General features: G+C 43.7%; 1 protein-coding gene across 5 annotated transcripts in view; it reads left to right on the forward strand.

Annotated features, from left to right (window-relative positions):
• Positions 1–25,714, forward strand: part of LOC140393292 (metal transporter CNNM2-like) — a 288,505-nt gene that overhangs the window by 71,857 nt on the left and 190,934 nt on the right. The gene's annotated exons all lie outside the window — the stretch shown is intronic.

The following is a 25,714-nucleotide window of genomic DNA, read 5'->3' on the forward strand; positions in this document are numbered from 1 at the left end:
GTTTAACCAGATTGTTCAGCCCCTGCATGTTCCATGTTACTATGCTCACTGGGGATTTCTGACCCCCCCCCCCCGCAAAATGTCCGTCATCACCACTTAACTCCAATCTCGCCCAAGTTCCTCCACAGTCTGGGCCCACGCAAAATGGCCGTCCCTCCATCCTCTCCTAAACCCAACCAAAAAAATCATCTGCGTCACCAGTGCATTCCCCTCTACCCTCCCTCCAAATCTCTGGCTACCCGCTGCATCCCCCTCTCACACACTGCTTCCATTTACGAGCATCTACTGCTAGCATGGCAACTCCCACACAAAGGACCCCACCCAAACTACTCTTCCCCCCCCCCCGCTCCCGCTCCCGCTCCCACTCTGCTTCTCCCAATTCATCCCTCAGCACCTTACAGGCCTCTCCCCAGCATCGTCACCTTTGCCTCCAACGACACGATCTGATCACTGTCGTCCGACATCGCCATTTCCACTTTTCGGAAAATCGCACCTTGAGACTCCACCGCTCCAAGGTCCCACGCAGCGCCACTACTGCTCCCTCAATCGCCCTGGAACAGACCTCATGCATCTATTTCTGATGATGTCGAAACTCCCCTTGATAAAATCCATCAACTGCCACACAGGCAGTGGGGTAGGTGATGACAACGCACCCAATTCCGCCATTCTTTCAGGTGCTGCTCCACGTGGATCCTCCACCTCCTGAGCCAAGGCTTTACGTCACTCTTGCCGGGTTGCTGTAGCCTGTCGATATTCCACTTTGGGGGAGAAACTAACTTCCACTTATTCTGCACTTCTCCAAGCCCATTAACCAGGCAAAGATGGCCAGAACCGAAGCCCCCAAGCAGGAACCACCTTGTGTGTGACCGATCAACTTATGACTGCCACTGGATATGCCCTAAGCAGGGTAAATTCCTCTTCCTCATGCGCCAGGCTTAGCCTGATTCAATTTAAGGTGCTACATAGAGCACACATAACGGGAGCAAGATTGAGCAGGTTCTTTGGAGTGGAGGACAAATGTGGGAGGTGTGGCGGGAGCCCGGCAAACCACGCACATATGTTTTGGGCATGCCCGGCACTGGAAGGGTATTGGAAGGGAGTGACGGGAGTGATTTCGCGGGTGGTGAGGGCCCGGGTCAAACCAGGCTGGGGGTTAGCTCTATTTGGAGTTGCGGAAGAGTCGGGAGTGCAGGAGGCGAAAGAGGCCGACGTTGTGGCCTTTGCGTCCCTAGTAGCCCGGCGCAGGATCCTACTCATGTGGAAGGAGGCGAAACCCCCCGGACTGGAGGCCTGGGTAAATGATATGGCGGGGTTCATTAAACTGGAGCAGATAAAGTTTGCCCTGAGAGGATCGGCTCAAGGGTTCACCAGGCGGTGGCAGCCATTTCTCGACTACCTAGGGGAACGTTAGAGGGAAGACAGATGACCAGCAGCAGCAACCCAGGGGGAGGGGGGGGGGGGGAGGGGGGGTTTAGTTTAGGTCAAAGATAAAGGGGTTTTGTTACTTGTGTATTGTTTAAAATTTCTGTATTGTTATTGTTGCGTTTGCTTTGTAAGAGGGGAAAAATTGTTGTTTGGGAAAAAATTTTCAATAAAACATTTATTAAAAAAAAAAAAAAAAAAAAAAAAAAATGACTGCCACTGGATGTCTGGTTCCACTCTCCTTGATCCTTTATTTTACCCTAATGCACGTTACATAATTATCTCTTTATTGGGGATACGTGTCCTGCGCTATGCCCCTGGATGATCCTGGCTGGAGTTTGGTGGTGAAGAGCTGAGTTAATTAAAAATAATTCTCATTTGATTGGGACGGTCGGATATGGCTGGGGTGAGACCAGCTTGCTGTGGAGGTTTTGATGGTGAGCGGGCCTATGCCTCGGCAGTGCTGTATGCACGGGATAATGAACACCATTACGAATGATGTTTTGGATGATGATCTCTGCTTGATCATGCAGGTTTGTAATGCTCTCTTTGAACTGCAAAGTATCGTTGACAGAACGTTCGATGGAGCATATTGTATCCCGTCTTTGAGACCCGGGATTGGGTGGAGGCCCTGCCCGTTGGTCTTGCACTGAGCTGAACATTTGCAGCTCTTTTTTATCCTGTTTTGTTTAATATGTTGGGAAGCACTGACTACACTGGCCATAATCTGAGTTTATAGCTGCTGGTCCTCTCTGCAAAAAATATGTGGAAGAATGATCATTCTGTACTGTGCCTGAGCTTGTGATTATGTGGCGTTGTGTGGTATATGTAAAACATCCTGTTAGAACTGCGATCCCCACATTTTTTTTTGTATTTTCTGTTTTTGTTATGGTGGGGTTGAATCTGTGATTGGCTCCTGCAGGGGTGTACATGAGTCTGACATCTGGAGGAGATGCGTTACAGTATTTTATTATAGCCTCTAATGTTGCTGGAGTAAGGAGGTATGTTCTGTTGCACACCTGAACATAGCATGAAAAATGTATCCTGAACTATTGTGGTCGTTGCGAGAAATCTCCTCATAGGAAGGTGTGCACCATTTCACCATGCTTTCATGGCTTTATCCTTCCCTCCCTTGTTCTCTGGTGGCACGTGCAGAGGCACCAAATTGAGTCTAATGATCATACTGAGACAATGATATTGCTGTTCTTCTGTTCCCCTCTATATCCATATATATGAGGCTTTTTTTTGGTGCTGAGCTGTACCATTTATTACATTATTTGTAATTACATTACAGAGGACAGACACGATTGGGCCATGCCAGCAATTGTGAAGGAGAGTCTTTGGTGGATGAAAAGGAAGATGCAACAAAAGCACTGACATGGAAGGTGGCTTCATCAAATAGATGAGATGGAAAAATTTGGAGTTTGGAATAGAGTTCAGAAGTGCATGGGAGGAAGTGTAGCCAATGTAGCTGAAAGTGTTAGTCATCTTATAGAGATCTCGATCGATAATCTATTCCCAGAATTGGAGCTAGAGAAGTCTAGGAAGGGAAAAGTTGTAAGTGGACTATATGAAGGCAAAGGAAGTTTGGCAATTGGAAGCAAAATTGACAAAACGTTCAGTTTGGCATGAGAGCAGAGAACTGCTTCAGTTATAGTCATTAATTTATCGGAAAAAGAGGCTAGAGTGGGGACCTGAGTAAAACAGGAACAAGGAACGTACCACTTTTTACATATCCCAAGAAAAGGTGGGCATTGCTCTGCTCCATTTGGTGCCCTTAGCAACACCTTTTGTTTGGAAGAAGAAAACAATTGTCAAATAAACTGTTAAATATATGAACCAGTTCAGCCAGGTGTAGGAAGCTGGTGTTGGATGGGGACTTACAACTATCATTCAAGGAAGAAGTGGAACACCCTCTGGGTTTTTTGGTGGGGGATGGATATGTTTAAAGGGATTGGCCATCCATCGTGAAGAGAAAATGATGTGGAGATGCCGGCGTTGGACTGGGGTGAGCACAGTACGAAGTCTTACAACACCAGGTTAAAGTCCAACAGGTTTGTTTCGATGTCACTAGCTTTCGGAGTGCCGCTCCTTCCTCAGGTGAATGAAGAGGTATGTTCCAGAAACACATATATAGACAAATTCAAAGATGCCAAACAATGCTTGGAATGCGACCATTAGCAGGTGATTAAATCTTTACAGATCCAGAGATGGGGTAACCCCAGGTTAAAGAGGTGTGAATTGTATCAAGCCAGGACAGTTGGTAGGATTTCGCAGGCCAGATGGTGGGGGATGAATGTAATGCGACATGAATCGCAGGTCCCGGTTGAGGCCGCACTCATGTGTGCGGAACTTGGCTATAAGTTTCTGCTCGGCGATTCTGCGTTGTCGCGCGTCCTGAAGGCTGCCTTGGAGAACGCTTACCCGGAGATCAGAGGCTGAATGCCCTTGACTGCTGAAGTGTTCCCCGACTGGAAGGGAACATTCCTGCCTGGTGATTGTTGCGCGATGTCCGTTCATTCGTTGTCGCAGCGTCTGCATGGTCTCGCCAATGTACCACGCTTCGGGACATCCTTTCTTGCAGCGTATGAGGTAGACAACATTGGCCGAGTCGCACGAGTATGTACCGCGTACCTGGTGGGTGGTGTTCTCACGTGTAATAGTGGTATCCATGTCGATGATCTGGCACGTCTTGCAGAGATTGCCATGGCAGGGTTGTGTGGTGTCGTGGTCACTGTTCTGAAGACTGGGTAGTTTGCTGCAAACAATGGTTTGTTTGAGGTTTGATGTGGAGATGCCGGCGTTGGACTGGGGTGAGCACAGTACGAAGTCTTACAACACCAGGTTAAAGTCCAACAGGTTTGTTTCGATGTCACTTGTTGTTTGAGGTTGCGCGGTTGTTTGAAGGCAAGTAGTGGGGGTGTGGGGATGACCTTGGCACGATGTTCATCGTCATCAATGACGTGTTGAAGGCTGTGAAGAAGATGACAACAGTACCATCCTTGTTAGCAGAATTAGTTGGTTGGATCTGAGAGAAGTGAGTGCTGGAAGTTCAGAGTGAGTGAGCAGAATAGAAAAATTGAGAATCCCTAAACCTTAAATCAGTGTCCTACAGTTACTGATCCTTTGCCATTGGCAGTAGTTTCTATTCTTCACTCTTAACAAAACCTTTCATTGTTTTGAACACCTCAATTACATTACCTCTTAATCTCTCTGGTCTAAGATAATGGATAAGGGGAGATTTTTGCTGTCACAATGTGTGTTAATGAAGCATGCACATTACGAATGTGCAAATCGGGCAGCAGGTTCAGGAGTTTAAGAAATGCATTGAGTTGCAAATCTCTTGTTACTTATCGAGTATACATTTATACGCTTACTGACTAAAATGAGGGTGTACATAGAACATCCAGTGAAGAAGGAGGCCATTCGGCCCATCGAGTCTGCACCGACCCACTTAAGCCCTCACTTACACCCCATCCCCATAACCCCTCCTAACCTTTTTGGTCACTAAGGGCAATTTATCATGGCCAATCCACCTTACCTGCACGTCTTTGGACTGTGGGAGGAAACCGGAGCACCTGGAGGAAACCCACGCACACACGGGGAGAACGTGCAGACTGCGCACAGACAGTGACCCAGCAGGTAATCAAACCTGGGACCCTGGCGCTGTGAAGCCACATTGCTATCCACTTGTGCTGCCTGTAAATTGTACATACAAAAAACCACATTAGGCCTGACCAGCTGAGTGATGCCTTCTTTGCTGTAAATTACTTAAGAGCCTTTCCTGTTTATTTCCTTTGTTCCCATTACTTTTATTTTTACTTTTATTTTATTATTTTTGGTCTGTTGCCCCATAACCGAAATGTGCCATTAAGCAGAAGAGTGCTTGACAGGACAGTGTATTCCTAGGTTTTGTACTTTGGAGACGAGAAACCAGACTTGTCGGCACCAGGTGAATCTTAGGGACTTGTTTTGGAGGAAGTCTGTTTGATAGGCTAACTGGGAACCCGTGGATTGACCAGGGACAGCGTTCTGACAGTCAGCTGTTCATTGTGTGTGTGTGGTCAATAAAATGTTACTTGTGTTTAAATTTTACAAACCTGATGACTGAAGTCAATTTAACTCCACCAAAGCAATGGGTATTAATATAAAATCTAATTTTAATTGTGTGACTCCTGGTCAAGTGGGGCTGTGCACTAGGGTGTTGTACAATTTCTATAAAGCTATGATTGAGTTCATCTGTTCCTTTCTCGATCCTTAAATTTCATTGGTTAAGGTGATATGCTATTGGCCTTGTCATTTGCTAAGATCCCAATTGGTCTGTTGACCTTGTCACAGCTTTAAGAGCTCATAATAAGTTACGGCACAAAAAAAATGTTCAGGGTGCAGGAATGGGTCTAACTAATGGTATATGTGACTAGATGTCTTGCTCCAGCAAGGTTTGCCTTTTTCAACATGTTACGCCAAATTTAATCCACTTGCATCCTACAGCAGCAAACAAATAAAATGAAACAGGCTGCACCTTTCCCATTATGACACTTCAAATTTAATTGTAGCTGAGGCCCACCACCTATAGAGGCTGTTGCACACACACACACTAGGGTGTATATTGGGAATGAACTAGCCAGCCTATAAATGGCCATTTAGCTTCACTCCATCTGATTCACTGTTATGCTTGTTGTGGCATATTAGAATTTTAAAAATTCTAATATGCCACAGTGAGATTTGCAAAAATGTATTGCAAATCTCACCAATCTGGGCCATTATGTCCAGTTATTAGAGTGCCAATTAATAAAGTAGACAGACAAAATAATGGCATATATATAACAAGTCTATGGGCTGAATTTTATTCAAGTAAAGCAGGGGGCAGCGCTTTACTTGAAACCTGTCGGGCTTGGTACTTGGTGTGAGCCTCTCCTGCCCACTGCTGGATAAATGCTGGAGGTGGTGGGATAAGATGCATAAGTGGGCAGTATTTTCCTCTGTCTACCCTGCTGTTGGTGAAATTGCGGTTGGGGCACGGTGGACAGGTAGGCAGTGGGCAGGCCACGAGCTAGATTTTGAAAGCTGGTGGCAGGAAGTTGAAAATCTGGCCCTTTTGTTGCACTTAAACTGTGCAGCCCTCAACTAGGAATTCTATATTAAAGCACTGAAGCTGATACTGATTGCACAGAAAGATGTGAAGAATTAGGATTTTTCACTGGAATTTAGATGGTTAAAGCTGAGATTTTAAAATTTGAGTCTAAATAGTGGAAGGTTCTCTAAGAACAAACTTTCATGTACAGCGCCTTTCGCATCCTTGCTTCACAACCAATGCAGTGTATTCACTAGGCAGATGTGGCAATCAATTTGGATATGATTGGTGAATTTGTAACAAAGCAAAATCTTGGGATAGTTGCTGGAATAGAGGGGCTTTTTTCACTATTGTCTTGTTGCAGCATAGAGTGGCTATTGAGGAAAGCTATCAGAGAATTGGATAAGATTAGATAGTTCCAGTGACGAACTGGCACTGGTGATAAATTGAATGACCTCCCTCTGCTGTCAAATCTATAATCGCAATTCTAGGGGATTAGTTCTCCATTTATTTCACCTGTGACTCCTAGAGGTGGTGTGTATTGTATGCAAATTACTTGCGTTGAAAATTAGCTTAACCACATTTGAATTAATAAATTCCAATAAGATTTTTTGATGAATTTCCTTCAATTGATAAACATGTTTGCATTAAATTCGGTTTTGACTTTTCATTATTTTTGCTGCAAAATGCTAATCCAATGCCATTATTAGATCACACTATCTCTTAACATTAACAATCCTGCTAATTGCACTGAAACACAAAAGTCAGATATTACCATTTGTTTGTAGTTGGCTTTACTTCAGTGTTCAGTGGGCAAAAAAATCCCTTAATCTTTGCTTTAACAGCTAATTTGTAGATTTGTCCAACCCTTTATCGTTTGGCAGGAATAGCACATTTCTGGGCAAAGTACCAAATTTGGGATTTGGTACGCTGCCTTTTATTTCAGACATGCCAATTAAAATTCTAGTCCTGTTGAAAATGGAAACTGCCAGTGATTTATGTTTTATGATATATTAATGCCAGGGGTTACATGCAGTGTAAGGACTAAAATGAAAGGTGTCATTTTCTACAGAATGTAAGTGGTACACAATGTTTTGTATTTGCCCTCTCTATTTAGGCCCTTGCCCTCTAAGATTATTTGTTTGATGTCCTTGTTCATTGTGTAGAAATACAGCTTCCGTAACCTGCTGGCAATTACATTATAGACAATTGAATGACTCAATTGCATTTAATATTTGTGTTGGGTGAATAGAAATTTCATCAAATACAGATTATGTGCTTTTCAGCTTGCTCACACAGGGAGTGTAACTTCAAATGAGTTTGGTACCAAAGCTGGAGGAAAAGATTGTCGATGGTAATTGACGCAAAAGTGTATTTTGGTAAAAACAGTAAATATTGCAGGCATTTCCAGGCATGGAATCACTGAATAATGAGTTTGGGACGAAGTCTTTATGCAGAAGAGTCATATTGGACTCAAATCATTTAACTCTTGTTTCTCTCTCCGCAGATGTTACCAGACCCTGCTTAGTTTCTCTAGCACTTTTTGCTTTTATTTGGGCCAAAGTCTTGGTGCTTTTGTCAGTCTACGTGGATTGAAAACAAAAGTTGTTCAATCTGACCACTTTTTTTTGTACAAATCCTTGTCTTACAGTAAGAATTTGTAGCTCAAAAATCTTATTTTGTAAAAATGAATTGAAGCGATACCATCAGAACAAGAACTGTAACAGAAAGAGTATATTTTTAAACTTTCAAAATCTATCCAATCATCCCAGTTACCTAGTTAAATTGGCACAGGTTTTAAAGGTGCTACTATCAGTTTAAATTTAAGTTGCTGTTGAATTTAGAAAAAAATTGGAAACAGATGCTGGCATTGGGTTAGATCAATATTTAAATTATTATACAAGGCAGGCTGGACCATGGTATCCTGCTTTGAATCTTGTGGAAATGAAAGCAAAATATTCTGGGCACAAACAAATTATGTAGCTTAAAGAACATAACTACAATGCTCAAATATCCTTGAACTTTTATTACCGTCCATTAAGCCCTCCCTCCAAACAAATCTTCACACTCAGAACCTGTTTATCTTTGATTCGGTGTAAGTTTCCCTAGTTGCATTTCTTCAGGGGATGCCACAACGTTTGCATCAAGATTATCAGATGTAACAGGAAACAGTCAATTGTCTGATCCTTTGTTGCAAATGTTTTTTATCTGCTCTTGCATCAGCCTCAGTTGGTAGCACTCTCGCCTCTGAATCACAAGGTTCCGGATTAAAGTTCCACCCCAGGACTGAAGAACAAAAATCAACGCTGACATTCCAGTGCAGCATGGAGAAATGCTGCACTTTTGAAGGTGCAGCCTTTTGGATGACACTTTAACCAAGGCCCGGTTTGCCTGCTCAGGAGGATGTAAAAGACCTATGGTATTTTGGAAAGAAAGCAGGAGAGTTATCTCCTGTGTTACAAATGCATAGATAAAATTTTTAGGTTAGATATTTTAACTTTTAAATGTAGAATAAATGAAATGATGCCTGTTCAGCTCTTAATTATGCATCGATGAGGAGTTCGCCGAATCTCGTGGTGGAGCCGTCAGCAACTCTCCGACCGTAGGTCCTGGTGCCATGTTTAAATGTAACCCGGGCAGCCATTTACCCAATACTGGGCGGGAGAGGGGCAGCACGGTGGTGCAGTGGGTAGCACTGCTGCCTCACGGCGCTGAGGTCCCAGGTTCGATCCCGGCTCTGGGTCACTGTCCATGTGAAGTTTGCACATTCTCCCCCTGTTTGCATGGGTTTTGCCCGCACAGCCCAAAGATGTGCAGGCTAGGTGGATTGGCCACACTAAATTGCCCCTTAATTGGAAAAAAAATTGGGTACTCCTAAATTTATTTGCGGGAGCCCCACATTACTCAGGCCGTAGTTCATACTGGGAGATGTGGGAAACCACATCCCTGGATACACAACGGTGCCTCCAGCATTGCCGTTTGCACATTTCTAAATGAGCACCACCTGCAATACACCCCATAGTTAGGCCAATGCTCACTGTTGCAGTGGCCTGACCATGTTCGCCAGTATCTTGGCCGTCTACAGGCCCTGCTGCCTCTTGCTTCTCAGGCACTTGCATCTCCTGGCACTCTGCCAGCCTGCAATGGGCACTCTTCATCTGGATGAGAACCATTACTAAGGCAGGGTTGCCTGCAGCCTGCATGATCGTTGCTTCAGTGGATCCGCTAACAAATTGAAGTGGTACATGATACGAGTATGATTTTTTTAACAGATTTCCCTCCATCTCAAAGCAAGCAGGCCAGTGCTAAGCCTGGCGCCATCTAGACATGGCATCTCCATCCCTTCAAGGTGAAGGGCATCCTGGAGGAACAGAGCTGGGTGTTCCTTCCATTTGTGCATGACTGCACATGGAGACATTGCTCTTTGATAAGAGTTGTGTGCAAGAAGCCTCCTCTGACACTATTCTGCTTGCCTCCACTATCCTCGAGACTCCATGGAGAGGCCATTGCCCTTGCATCATGGAAAGAGGAACCACGTGAGCCCTTGCCAGTCATGACCATTCACCGAGGGGGATGAAGACATGAGTTGGCAGCTGTTCACCAGCCATGCTGCTTGGAGGCATCCACCTCCCTCTCTCCCTTCATCCCTGCACCTGACTAGCTGATGGCAAATGGTACAGAATGAGTGACAGCTCCACAGCTTGCTGGGATCTCAATGGTTTGAGACCCATGAGTTAGGAACAAACCTGCTGGCGTGTGGCCTTCACCATAGAGAGGAGAACACAGTTGAATATGATTGACATCCAGTTGCTTCTTAATTATTGGGATGTTCCTTTAGTCAACCAATTGTACTGACCTTGAACTCGACCCACCCAAAGATCCCACTTTGGGGAATCTCACTTGATGACTGCGTGGTCCAGGTCCAATTTGGAAAAAGGTGCATGTCACTTTCCAGACTCTGTCATCTTCCACCCTCCATGTCAACCCTTCTCCCTCTCTTCCTCCTCCCTTCCCCTCTATCATCTGTGCACCAAGAAATCTGGGTGTGATAGGGATCATTACTTAATATAGAGCCATAGATGTTTACAGCATGGAAACAGGCCTTTTGGCCTAGCTGGCCCTTAAAGCCCAGTTTCTATCACTAAGCTAGTCCCACTTGCCTGTATTTGGCCCATTACTCTCTATACCCACCCTGCTCATGTAACTGTCTAACTGCTTTTTAGAAGACAAAATTGTACCCGCCTCTACCACTGCCTCTGGCAGCCCGTTCCAGATGCTCCCCACCCTCTGTGAAGAAATTTCCCCTCTGGTCTCCTTTGTATCTCTCTCCTTAAACCTATGCCCTCTAGTTCTAGACTCCTTTACCTTTGGGAAAAAATGTCGACTATCTACCTTATCGATGCTCCTCATTATTTTATCGATCTCTATAAGATCATTCCTAAGCCTCCTATGCGGCAGGGAAAAAAGTCCCAGCCTATCCAGCCTCTCCTTATAACTCAGACCATCAAGTCCTGGTAGCATCCTTGTAAATCTCTTCTGCATTCTTTCTGGTTTAACAATATCCTTCCTGTAATAGGGTGACCAGAACTGAACACCGTATTCCATGTGTGGACTTACCAAAGTCTTGTACAACTTCAATAAGACGTTTCAACTCCTGTATTCAATATTCTGACCAATAAAACCTAGTATGCCGAATGCCGCCTTCACCACCCTGTCCACCTGCAACACCTCACATTGATCCAAATTAAACTCCATCTGCCATTCATCGGCCCACTGGGCCAATTGGTCAAGATCCTGTTGCAACCTTCTTCACTATCCACTATGCCACCAATCTTCGTGTCATCTGCAAACTTGCTAACCATGCCTTCTACATTCTCATCCAAATCATTAATATATATCACAAATAACAGTGGACCCAGCACCAATCCCTGAGGGTGGTCGCAGGCCTCCAGTTTGAAAAACAACCCTCCACAACCACCCTTTGGCTTCGGTCGTCAAGCCAATTTTGTGTCCAATTGGCTACCTTGCCCTGGATTCCGTGAGATTTAACTTTTTGCAACAACCTACAATGCGGTACCTTGTCAAAGGCCTTGCAAAAGTCCATGTAGACAACGTCGACCGCACTTCCCTCATCTACCTTCTTGGTTACCCCTTCAAAAATCTCAATCATATTTGTGAGACATGACTTTCCCCTTACAAAGTCATGCTGACTTTCCCTAATTAGCCCTTGCTTGTCTAAATGCCTGTAGATCCTGTCCCTCAGAATATCTTCTAACAACTTACCCGCTACAGAAGTAAGACTCACCAGCCAATGTGAGATTGTTGTCTGCGGTAGGTGTTGGCTTACATGTGTCTTGAAGGCATTTGATTAAAAGAAGTTTATTTAAATATGTTCAGTTTATATATACAATTTGGACCAATGGAAGAAGGTTCAGAAAATGAGAACTGTTAGTTTCAGCCCTGTTGCCTTCGACCCTATCACGATCTACCTTGAAGACAACACATGTTATTGTTTTCATGCCTGACCCTGTCCCTTCCTATTATATGAGCCACCTGTCTAGTCCCCCTCAGTGTTTCCCTTTCCAACCCCGACCACCATGAGACCTTCGCCTACTAAACTCTTACCCTGGACCTATCGCATAAAACCAATTTTTGCACTTCACCCGCCTGCCATTGAATCAGCCAGTGGAGCCATGGGAGAATTCTGCCCTTCCTGTCTGGGTGTGATGGGGTCATCCTTAATGCCATATTTGGGCAATATATCATCCTCCTTTACAAGAAATCTGGACGTGATGGGGATCATTACTTAATATATCCAGTCAATGTGAGATTGTTGTCTGCAGAAGGTGCTGGCTGACATGTGTCTTGAATGCATTCTATTAAAAGAAGCTTATTTCATCATGTACAGTTCTTGTATACAATTTTGACCAATGGAAGAAGGTTCAGAAAATGAGAACTGTTAGTTTCAGCACACAACAATAAAGAATGTAGAAACCATAAAACAGAGCAGAATAGGAAAAGCACGATACTCCCAAAAGGAAACAAAGTCCCCTGGCGAGTGCGTTTAGCTGCGTGATTCCCGGTGCCTGCAGTGCCAAGAAACTCATGGCAATTCAACGCGACTCGCATTGAGTAAGGGACCTGAACGAGGAATTGACGGCCAAGGCTGCACGTTGCTCCGTTTTGTACAGTGGGGAGCTCCGCTCGACGGAACTTCCCATTATAGCGTGAGATCGGGAAGCCATTTTAAATGGTGGCTCGATCTCCGAGGCCCCCGAAACAATCCCTGACCTGCCCGAATTGTACCATGAGGCAGTGCAGGCTGGTGCTTCCAGGCTGGTACCAGCAGTGCCAAGGCATCACCCTGCCCAAAGGGCATGCAGCTGGGGGCCTCCGATCCCCTGGGAGACCCCCACAAGTGCCGTTCCGTCTGGTCCACGTTTGTGGGGATCAGTGCAGAATGGCATTCGCCCGAGGTCTCGGAGGCGAAGGGTTGAATCCCAAAGCTTCAGATGCCTCGGGAATCTGCACATTAGAAGTGAGGCTAGGGCAGCACGGTGGCGCAGTGGTAGCACTGCAGTCTCTTTTTTTAAATTTAAAGTACCCAATTATTTTTTCCCAATTGGGGGCAATTTAGCATGGCTAATCCACCTACTCTGCACAACTTTGGGATGTGGGGGTGAAACCCACGCAGACACGGGGAGAACGTGCAAACTCCTCACGGACAGTGACCCAGGGCCGCGATTCGAACCCGGGTCCTCAGCGCCGTAGGCAGCAATGCTAACCATTGAGCCACCGTGCTGCCCCTGGTAGCACTGCAGTCTCATGGCGCCGAGGTCCCAGGTTCGCTCCTGGCTCTGGGTCACTGTCCGTGTGGAGTTTACACATTCTCCCCGTGTCTGCGTGGGTTTCGCCCCCACAACCCAAAGATGTGCAAGTTAGGTGAATTGAACATGCTAAATTGCCCCTTATTGGAAAAAATGAATTGGGTACTCTAAATTTATTTTAAAAAAAGAAGTGAGGATTACTGCTTCGCTCTAATAATCTAATTTGCCAAAAAGTGATCCCACTCATTGTAGGTGGGATTCACATCGCAATGTCTCGTGAGATCGCGTTGAATCTTGCGAGGCGTTGCAAGCCGGGTAGATCCAGGGATCAGGGTCTCCTGGCTTTCAACGCAGCATGGCTGTTGGACTGCACCCCTTGTTTAGATCATTGAATCATTATTGAATAATATACTTTTAAAACTGGTTTCCAATCATGTATATATCCTGAACCTACTTTCCTGACTTATTTAGAAATGAGAGTCGGAGATCATCTTTTTTATTATCTTATGTATTTTGATATCTCTTTAATTCCTTTTTTTGGTGCACTTTGAAATGTAAGCCATTCTAATTGTCATTTGTTTAAACTTAAAAATTGACTGAGCTTTTCTACACCATTTCTGTATTGTAATAGTCGAACTGTGTATCATTTTGACTGCTTGGCAAATAAAGCTCACCAGAGTAGTCCAAGCATGCATATCTTGCATTGTATTACTTTGATGTGGGTACACTTTGGACTTTTATTAAATATTCATGGTAGTTATGGTTGTAAATGATAGTATTGTATTGCTTTGCCACATCGTGAGCAGATGAGATGCAGGAAAAGGCTTTGTGTTAAATTATCATTTAAGAAAGGAAATTAACAAGGGTCATGATGAAACCTGCCAGAATGCGTACTTAGCACATAGTATTGCAATGTGACTGCAAAATTAGCACATTTTTATTGAACAATATATTAGGAAGAGCGGAGGGAGCCCACCATTACTATTACTCTCCATCTCGCTCTCTCTCTCTCTCTCTCTCCTCCCCCTCCACCCCTCCCGTTTACTATTTTGTGGAGGAAATTACTCCCATTTAAATACATGATAGCATATTAATGCCTTTTAAAAGGATCATGATGAATATCTGTTTAAGGATAAGGACATGAGGATAAGGGCAGCACGGCGGCACCGTGGTTAGCACTGCTGCCTCACAGCTCCAGAGACCTAGGTTCAATACCGGCCTTGGGTCGGTAGAGTGCTTTTTCAGAGGATCGGTGCAGACTCAACGGGTCGAATGGCCTGCACTGTAGGAATTTTACGGTTCATAATGCCCTTATATTGTATCTTCGAAGTTGATTATTTAGGTTGACTTGTGGTTCTGTTCCTCTTGATCCCACAATTTAATCCTCGAAAAGTTTCAATTGAGAGAATTCATGCGATTGCATATTCTATATGGCCTTTGGAAAGCAGGGCCTTTGATAAACTAATTGTTTGGTCCTAGATAAGACATTTTAACACACTGAAGAACTGATGCTGGTTGGACTGGATTTTCATATCCAGCTTTGCATACTAATTCCCTTTGTTATGTTACATCTGGTCGGGGATGCTCCCAGAGATTTTAGTCCGGGGAATAGGCAGAATTCCAAAGGAACTACGAACATGGACTAATATGATCAACTCTCCAAAACTGCTGCCCTCTGAGGGGGACTGGTGAAGGATATACTTGGGGGAGTAGGACATAGTTGAATAGTGCAAATGATGAACAAAAGCAACATAACAGATAACTATTTTCAAAGTTTAACCTTTTGGGAATTAATTATCAAGAACCTCTTGTCTCGAGGTAAATGAACTGTGGGATAGGTTGTGCAATCTTAAACCAAGGAGTGCATTTAAAGGGCTAAAATGTCATTTTTCCATTCCATGCCATAATGTTTCTTATTGATGTTAAAAATATCTAGCTCCTATCACTTTATAAAACCAATGATATTTGAAATGCATCAGTATGCATGGCAAACTGCTAAATGAGGCATGTAAGCAAGAGTCATGCTCTAGTTATTCCTTCACTTACTACAGTTACATTGTAAAACTAAATCTCAATGCTGGCAACCACTCTCAATGCAAATCGATCAGGGCTTCAGCCCAAGATATGTGGTAAGACTTGGTAGCGTTTAGTGATTAGTATGTTAACCCTTAACATATTTTGTCTTGCTCAGTGGATTCCTGATGAGGTTTCTTCTCTATTGCCCTCTGATTTTTAACAATTTTAAAAACACATTTGGAGTTTTACAAAAGCGCAGGAAGTAATATTGCTATGAAGTAATATTGCTATTCATTAATATTCCGGCTATTGAAAACGAATCAAAGTGGGAACAGGAAAATTGCAAATGCAAGTATGGTGCATTATTTCTCTTCAAAAAGACAGAAAAAATTATAACATGGAGGGAATCCAAGATCAAGAAGGATTGGGATGACAGAACAAGCAAATTCATTGAATCACGAAAGGAGGCTATTCAGACCAACCTGGTTATGCTGACTCTTTGGTAGTGCTATCTAACTAGTTTCACTCCCCTGTTCCTCCTCATGAAGTCATAAAAATTGTGAGGCTAAGTGTTTATTCAATTTGCTTTGGAAAGTGCCTGTTAAATCTACTTCCACCATTGTTATAGGCAATGCATTCAAGATCACAGCAACTTGATATGTACAGTACTGTCGAACATGTTTCAATAAGAGTCTTCTGCGTAGCTACCACTTTCCATACACTGTCATAATTAGATAAAGGATTTGAGGGATATCCTCAATGTTCCTATGGAGATATCCATTCAGGTTTACTTCCAGCTCAGTCAATTCTTTCTCTACCTTTTGTGTATTCCTCTGAAGCTATATTTCTTACTGTCATTTCAATTTTAAGAGTACGATTGTAGTAACAAATCTATTTCCCACAACTTTAAAAAAAAAAAAAATCCAAGGGGACAGTTGTGTCACAGTTGATATTCAAAATCTATAGCAGGTTTGGCAGAATTTAATGCTAGAAGCACTGCTGGTAGCAGCCAGCAAGCAATAAGGAAGTAAATGGTTTGTTGGTCTTCATTGCAAGAAGATTTGAGTTCAGAAGTGAGATGTGTTACTGCAGTTATACAGGGCCTTAATGTTATGGGCCAGGGTGTAGAGAACCCCAAAGTGTATTATGGAATTCACCTGACTCACAACTTTTAATAGATTATGGTATGGGGAGCACATGGCCCACTCTATAGGTGTGGTACAGCAGAAATGGAAAAGTATTTTGAAAAGCAAAACAATGTTTATTGTATGAACTCCAGTTAACATTTTTAAAACACAGTGAACATCTTAGCAACCATTAATTCAAATGCAACCACAAAGAATGCAACACTAAGTAATCCTTTAAGCTTTCCTTTTAACATCCATAAGACTTAAAACACCTTTTACCAGAAACACATTAGGTTTACATTCACTACTGAGAACAGTTATAATTCTGAATTCACCAAATGATCAAGAGATAGTCTTTTCATGGCAGAGAGATCAACAGTACACCTGCTCTGTCTGGCTTCAGCTCCAACACTGAAAACAAAACTAAAACACACCCTGCAGCAAACAGCCTAAAAACGGAAGTAAAAAGCTGACAGACAGCCCAGCTCCACCCACTTTCTGACATCACTGCAGTAGTAAACACCCATTTCTTAAAGGTACTCTTCCTACAGATATTTATATACACACCCATTTATAAACACCCATTTCTTAAAGGTACTCTCACTTGACATTAATGAGACCATACCTGGAGTATTCCGTGAAGCTTTGATCTTCCTATCTAAGAAAGGATATACTTGCCATAGAGGGAGTGCAACGGAGGTTCATTAGGCTGGTACCAGGGTTGGCGGGACTGTCCTATGAGGAGAGATCGGATTGACTGGGCCTGTATTCCCTAGAGTTGAGAAGGATGAGAGGAGATCTGATCGAAACGTATAAAATTCTAACAGGGCAGGACAGACTAGATGTGGGGAGGATGTTTTCCCTGGTTGGGGAATCTAGAACCAGGGGCCACAGTCTCACGATACGGTGTAGAACATTTAGAACTGAGATGAGGAAAAGCTTCTCCACTCAAAGGGTGATCCTGTGGAATTGACTATCGCAGAGTTTTTCAAACTTTTATTGAGCGATCCACTTTTACAGAATAGCCAACTATCGCGACCCACCCACATTCTCAAAAGGTTTTCCATAATTATTGTTTAAAAAGTCACACTCATTGTTGACACTTCTGTATCATTCAATGTAAATTTGTAAATTGAGCTGCTGTTTCACCTTAAACGAGAGCTCCACCCTGACACATTGCTAAATGGTATAACTCAGGATTATTTTATTTCTTCACACCCATTGTTCGAAATTGCGTTCAAGCGCTAGAAAGATTAACAGTCTCAGTATTGCATAGGTTTAACAACGTTCAAAATCTAACAAGACCTCGGTTGGGAAATTGCACTCAAAACTTCAACTTCAGAAACAGGAGCCCTAACTGTTGAACGAAAAACACGGTCAGACAGAAAGTCACTGGATGCTTGTCAGTGCTGTTTCCCAGGTAAATATGTAACAGACTGAAAGCATGCTAAAGGAAAACAATGCTGGGTACAGCTCAGCTGGCCAATATACAAAACGTGCAGACACATTCTATTTCACACACCTGCAACATTTTACCGGCTCCTGTATACAGGAGTATAGTTTAGTCACCAGCTAATGTCATTTTTAGCGAACAATTCAAGTCCCGATAAAAGTAGATACAAAGGTCATGGTTGTAGAGGAACCGATTCAGCTCCTGGAGTCCATGTAGCTACATGGCAGAAACGGATACTTGGGGACGAGTACTTGGGAAGAGAGGGTGGAAAGCGGCGGGGGATGTGATGAAAAAAAGCCACACCCTTGAAGGACAAGAGCCCCGGTGTGGAGAGGCAATTCGGAAGTGGAAGGAGTGGACATAGGGGCATGTAGGGCTGGAGGAGGCGGTTTGTCCAGCTTAACTGAGAGAATGATAAAAGTTGCACAGGGTTTGTTAGTGACACATTGAACTCAAGAAATAATACAGATCCTGACGCTAAACATAGTAGCAGGATAGGCCATCGAAAGAGAATTTTACAGATCTCTGACTGCAAACTGCCCAACTGCACTGTGGCCCAGAGAGACAAGGAAGTCCACGGCAGCGGTTTCTTCATCAGCCTCGCATGGGCATACACTGTAACACAGTGAGAATTTACCCAGAGAGAAAATGGTAAACATGGTCAGACAGTATTTGGGATCATTTTGGTGATGTTTTGGCAACCCATCCACGGGTCGCGACCACCAGTTTGAAAATCGCTGCTCTTGCAGGGCAGCACGGTAGCACAGTGGGTAGCACAGTTGCTTCACAGCTCCAGGCTCCCAGGATCGATTCCCGGCTTGGGTCACTGTCTGTGAAGTCTGCACGTTCTCCCCATATCTGCGTGGGTTTCCTCTATGGTGCTCCGGTTTCCTCCTACAAGTCCTGAAAGAAGTGTTAGTTTAGGTGAATTGGACATTCTCAATTGTCTCTGTGTACCCGAACAGGCGCCGGAATGTGGCGAGTAGGGCTTTTCACAGTAACTTCATTGCAGTGTTAATAACCAACTTGTGACGATAAAGATTATTATTATCACAGAAGGCTGCGGAGGCCAAGTCGCTGAATGTATTCAAGAAAGAGATAGTTTTTTTCAGATTTTAATGATATCCAGGTGTATGGGGAGAAAGTGGGAATATGGCAGTGAGATAGAGGATCAGCCAAGATCATATTAATGATATCCAGGTGTATGGGGAGAAAGTGGGAACATGGCAGTGAGATAGAGGATCAGCCAAGATCATATTGAATGGCGGAGCAGGCCTGGAGGGCCAAATGGCCTACTCTTCCTAGTTTCTATGTTTCAGCAGATGGGACCGGTGTGAAACGTTTTATAGGTTGAAGGAAATGAGTTAGCAAGTTGTGCTGCCATTGAGATTTTAATTCTTTTTACTGAGGTTCAACTGTTAGATCTGTCTTGAGTGGTTCCTGCTGTGGGAAGGTTTTAACCTCTTGAAATCTTCCAAAAAAATCAAAGTAATAATTAATATTTCCACAGTATTTTATTCTGTTCCCTTCTGCACACCCAAATTTGTAAGGGGAGAACTTGCATGAAAATGTACAGTTATTATTTACTCCAAGTGAGCTTTATGTCAAGTGATATTTCTTGAAAGCTTAGAATGGAAACAGCATCAGACAACAACATTGTGCATCAGTTAGTACTCCTAGTGTCAGCATTGAACATATTATTTTTGTGTCAACTGAACTTTTGCAAAATTTGACGGTCAGAATTGTGTTTTTTACTTGCATTAAAAAAAATTAAATTGTGATCTGTAATTTAACATTGTGATATTTGTTTTTAAAGTGAATGCTCTGCAAAATGGAGCTTATTTGATTCCGCAAACACAGAAGACATTCCATTTACCATCCTCTACCATGACGACCAAAACGTTTCCAAAACAGTTATTTCTTTGAAAAGAGCATTCAGAAGTTGAGATTTCTCTGAATATGGTGTTCTGAATTTTTGTTTGTCTCCTTTCTCACCCTGTGCTCTATATTCTTCCCAAAAGAAAATGTTTGAACATTATCATGGGAACTGAATGTCAAAACATCAAAATGATTCTTATTCGTGTTCATGCGATTGATATTAAAGCAATTCATTATCAATCGATGTTCAGGATTAAGATTAAGCATTTGTTTTGGTAATTTGGCTCACAAACAATTGTAATACATTGTCATCCATTCATATGTAGTGTGTAACGTATAGTGTTACAGGAAGTAAATAGAACATAGAACATTACAGCGCAGTACAGACCCTTCGGCCCTCGATGTTGCGCCGACCTGTGAAACCACTCTAAAGCCCATCTACACTATTCCCTTATCGCCCATATGTCTATCCAATGACCATTTGAATGCCCTTAGTGTTGGCATCTTACAGAATGGCTTGTTGATGACATGGCAGGTTATTCAGGCAGTCATCTGTAGCACTTGGTGATATATTTGCCCGCTGAATAGTGTCTGAATGTAGAATTTTGGTTGTGTATCTTTTAAAAAGTATTTTTATTCACACTTTTCACATTTTACCATACAAAATAACAAGAAAGAGTAAACACAATTGCATACATAAAGCCCAGCAACATAAAATGACCCCTCAGAAAATCTAACCCCCCTTTCCTTCTCCCCCTCCCCCCATAACAACTAACGGTGACCAATTCGTTGAAATAAACAATAAAAGGCTGCCACCTCCGACAGAATCGTTCGATTGCTCCCCTTATGGTGTACTTGACTTTCTCGAGGAATATGAACTCCCATCAGGCCTCCCAGCCACACCGAGGCACTGTGTGAAGATGATGATCTCCACCGCAGCAGTACTTTCCTCCGGGCAATCAGCGAGATGAAGGCCAGGACATCGGCCCCCGTGCCGGTCTGCAGCTCTGGCAAATCTGATACCTCAAATATGGCCACTAAAGGACAGGTCTCCAGCTCAATCTTCAGAATCGCTGACGTGGTGCTAAAGAAGGAGACCCAAAAACCCACGAGCTTGGGACAAGACCAGAACATGTGCTTGTGGTTAGCTGGACCTCCTGAACAGTGCTTGCACCTGTCCTCCACCCCTGCAAAGAAACAACTCGGGGGGGGGGGGGGGGGGGGGGCGGGGGCATCTGACCAAGTCCAGAATTAAAACTACCATACATTGGGTCAAGCCTCGCATAAGAGGACCTGTATTTCACCCTGCTAAGGGCCTCACTCAATGCCTCATCATTTAATATAGGAGCCAACTCCTCCTCCTACCTAGTTTTAACCCCCTCCACTGACACCAAATCTTTAGACATAATCAGTCAATAAGTACCGGAAGTGCTCCCAAGCTCCAATCCTGCGAGCGAAAGAACCCTCTAGAGATGTTGGCAGCGCCAACATTTACCACAATTACCATGCTCAGCTGAGGTGTGAATCATGTCACGTTTGAGTAGTGTGCACACAACTTTGGAAGTGTACTAAACATCAACCACTTATGCCCTAATGAAACCAGCATTTGTAGTGTTTTACGCAATAAACTGAGGCAGTACCAGTAACTTTTTCAAGCGGCAGTACAGATGAGAAACCGAATGCAACTCCTAATTATAGCAGAATCAGCTTGAAACCGAATGTTTGAAATAATTTCAATTGTTTTTCAAATGCCAGTGTATTAGCATCTCGTTAGTATCTCTGTTAGTAACTCAGACTCTGTAGTCAATTTAGTTATTGTATTTAGTGCAGTCAGAGCGAGTCATAGAGTCGTACAGCACAGTAAAGGCCCTTCGGCCCATAGAGTCTGCACCAAGAGGGTTGGAGAAGGTGGGGGATCTATTTTTGAACGGGAGGTGTGCTGGCCTGGAGGAGTTGAAGGGAAATATGGGCTTTCAGATGCGGACGGATTTAGGAACCTTCAGGTGCAGAGCTGGGTTAAAGCAGTTTTTTCCGGCCTTTCCAGTGGTTAACCCGTCCCCCTTGTTGGAGCGGATTTTATCCTGTTCGGGATCGGTGGAGGGTAGTACGTCTGGGATGTACCAATGAAAAGTGGGGGGGGAGTTGAGGGGGTGAAGGTAAAATGGATGGAGGAGTTGGGGCCAGTACTAGAGGAAGGGGTGTGGTGTGAGACATTGAGGAGGGTGAACTTGACAACTTCTTGCATGAGGCTGAGCCTCATTCAGTTAAAAGGTAGTTCTCCGAATGCACCTCTCTAGAGCGAGAATGAGCCGCTTTTTTGTTTGAAGGGATGGAAGATAGGTGTCAGCGTTGTTCAAGGGGATCCACACATGTTCTGGTCATGCCCCAGGCTGGTGGGGGTTTAGGGTTCCTTTTTTGACACCATTTGATTTGATTTGATTTATTATTGCCACATGTATTAGTACACAGTGAAAAGTATTGTTTCTTGCATGCTGTACAAACAATGCATACCGTACATAGGGAAGGAAGGAGAGACTGCAGAATATAATGTTACAGTTATAGCAAGGTGTAGAGAAAAGATCAGCTTAATACGAGGTAGGTCCATTCAAACGTCTGATGGCAGTAGGGAAGAAGCTGTTCTTGAGTCGATTGATGCGTGACCTCAAACTTTGGGTATCTTTTTCCTGACGGAAGAAGATGGAAGAGAGTATGTCCGGGGTGCGTGGGGTCCTTAATTATGCTGGCTGCCTTTCTGAGGCAGTGGGAATTATAGATAGAGTCAATGGATGGGAGGCTGGTTTGCGTGATGGACTGGGCTACATTCACAACCTTTTGTAGATTTGTGCGGTCTTGGGCAGAGCAGGCTCCATACCAAGCTGTGATACAACCAGAAAGAATGCTTTCTATGGTGCATCTGCAGAAGTTGGTGAGGGTCGTAGCTGACATGTCACCGATCATGAATGTGGGGGTGGAACACTGGCCACTGGTACCGATTTATCGGGTCTCCGATGTACCGGAAGTGCGGACAGGCACAGGGACGGATGCCTTTGCTTTGTTAGAGCCATGTCCAATGGGCTGGAAGATAGCGGCACCGCTGAAGGCTTTCGCGTAGCTAGGTAATTTGATGGAATTTGTGCACCTCGAGAAGGTCAAATATACCTTGAGAGGGTTGATTGAGGGGTTCTACGGAAGATAGTGACTGTTTATAGCGTATTTCAAATAAATGGTCACTGCTAGAGTTTGGGGAGGGTGGGGGGTGCGGTGTCTTTGTAAAAAGTGTTGTTCATGGAATTTGGTTATAAATGCTTGTTATGGTTCACGTCTTTTATATTATTTTGTATCAAATGTTAAAAATTTAATAAAAATCATTTCCAAAAACCTAGGCTGACTTGTCAGTGCAGTACTGAGGCTGCACTGTCTGTGCTGCTGGCTTTTGGATGAGATGTGCAACGGAAACCCGTGTCTGCCACCTTAGGCTGATGGGAAAGCTGCCATTACATCATTTCGAAAAAGAGGGAGTTACGCCTGATGTTTTTGTCAATTTTTACCTCCTAATCAAATCACAAAAAAGCAGGTTATTTGGTTATAGTCACATGCTCAAATTGGCTGTAATGTCTCCTACATTATACATGACTGCTTCAAAAATCGACTGTAATGCAGTTGGGACCCGAGTTTGTGAAAATAGCTACATAAGTGCAAATCTGTCTGTCTTCCTAATAACTTAATGGTTCTACACCCATCTTTTCATATTCTACAATCCTAGGGCTGGATTCTCCGTTTTCGGGACTATGTCCCCACGCCGTTGTGAAAACTGTGGCCTTTTACGCCAGGAAAACTGGCGTCAAAAGGCCACAGATTCACAGCCTTGCAGGGGGCTAGCCGAGCAGGTAGCTGTCGTGGTGCTTGCAACTCCAGCTGCCGATAGGGCCCCCGCACTTCTGGGTCAGAGGCCGCGCATGCGCACGGCGGCAGCCTCCAGCGGTCACGCATGCTCCATAGCGGCCTCAGACCGCGGACCTGGACCATGGAAATAGTGCCCCCGATCGGCTGCTTACCCAACCCGGACCGCCCGCACAAAAAACCCCTAGTCCCGAATGAGCCCCCCCCCCCCCCCCCCCCCCCCCCCCCCGGCCCTCCATTGGCCCCCCTCCGACTGCGAGTTTCCCGAACGCCAGGACCTCATTAGAAATACGCCATCGGGAATTCGGCTGGTCAGGGGCGAAGAATAGCAGGGCAGGCCTCAGGCAATGACCTCAGGTGGCGGATACTCGGCGCGGTGTATTCCCCGAGTACTCCGCTTTTTGGAGGGCGGAGAATCGCGGAGCCGGCGCCGGTCCCGATTTCATGTGTGAAACTGGATTCTCAGCCCCATCGTCGAACGCGATTTCAGCGTCGGGGTGCAGAGAATCCAGCCCCTAATGTTTATTTTGTGTGCAAAAACAGATTCAAGGTTCTTATTTACTATTTGTCATTCCCTTACTCTTTATTATAAGCTTGTCTCCTTCATCTCCTAATGGCTCTACCATACTAACCATAAAATATTTTAATACTCTGATATCCTACTATCAGAGGATTTATTGCTTTGAAACCTGTTTGATTCAGATGACTTGTAAAACTATTGAATCTAAGCTTGATCACTGGATGGATTATCAAAAACACAAGTATTGTGTTTACAAATTAAGTGGTCTGCAAGACCTTGGGGACTCATTTACCTCGAGATAAAGCATGAAAATGTGGACACACCTGCAGTTTTGAGAGTTCTTTACATGTTATGACAGTGGCAGCTAAAAATTTCCAAACAGAAAATGTTTTTTTTGCTGTATTTGCTGACAGATCTTCTAGACTTTGTTTAACAATTACGTATTGACCTTGATAGGGGCTGGTTTAGCTCACTGGGCTAAATCGCTGGCTTTTAAAGCAGACCAAGGCAGGCCAGCAGCACGGTACAATTCCCGTACCAGCCTGCCCGACCGACTAGGGGCTTTTCACAGTAACTTCATTGAAGCCTACTCGTGACAATAAGGGATTTTCATTTCATTTCATGTATAATATTTGCTTCTTTGTCCAAAGATATTCAGGATTTGAATATGGGGCAAAGAATAATATTACTAAGGCTGTGATTGGTGTATTGTTCTTTTTCAATAGCAGCAGGTAGGCATGTTTACGTAATAGGAACAGCTGCTAAGAGAATAAATGCATAACTTTTTTTTGCCATATCAGAGAAAATTTTGATTTGATTTATTGTCACATGTATTAGTATACAGTGAAAAGTATTGTTTCTTGCATGCTATGCAGACAATGCAAACCGTACATAGGGCAGGAAGGAGAGACTAAAATTGATAGAGATCAAGCGAGTAAATAGAGAAATTAATATAGAAATTGAAAGCTAATAATTTACTCGCCCAGTCATTGATATCCAATTTGTTACAAGTTATCTACCTCTTATTAGATATTGTATATACTATTGTAAAAGTTGACCCCATTATTTTTGGCTTGAAAAATATATTTTCATATACTTCACATAAAAGTTGACCCTGGACTTTCAGGGATCGAAGACCAAAAAGTTCAAAACCAAAGGATGCAAGGGGTTGGGAAGAGAGAAGCCATTGGCTACAATTGGAAAGGCAAGTGTGCTATATTTAACGTGGGTAACAAAATAGCAAAAAATAAATCCTAATTGTCATAATTCTTACAGTGATGGGGTTAATAGCTGAAATCACAAATGCTGATTTATTTTGGTATATTGTCAGGAACTTTGCATCATGCAAGGGCAGGTGGACTCGTTGATATTTCACTCAAACTGTAACAGGAAAGATATTTTTATAAAATGCAATTACAGGCTAGTTGTTTTTTTTGCAGTAGTGTATGGTTAGGAATATTGAGAATTTGAGAAAGTTTGTTTAACAGATTTCAGCTC

This window comes from Scyliorhinus torazame, chromosome 16 (genome assembly GCF_047496885.1).
Source record: "Scyliorhinus torazame isolate Kashiwa2021f chromosome 16, sScyTor2.1, whole genome shotgun sequence".
Taxonomy (NCBI): domain Eukaryota; kingdom Metazoa; phylum Chordata; class Chondrichthyes; order Carcharhiniformes; family Scyliorhinidae; genus Scyliorhinus; species Scyliorhinus torazame.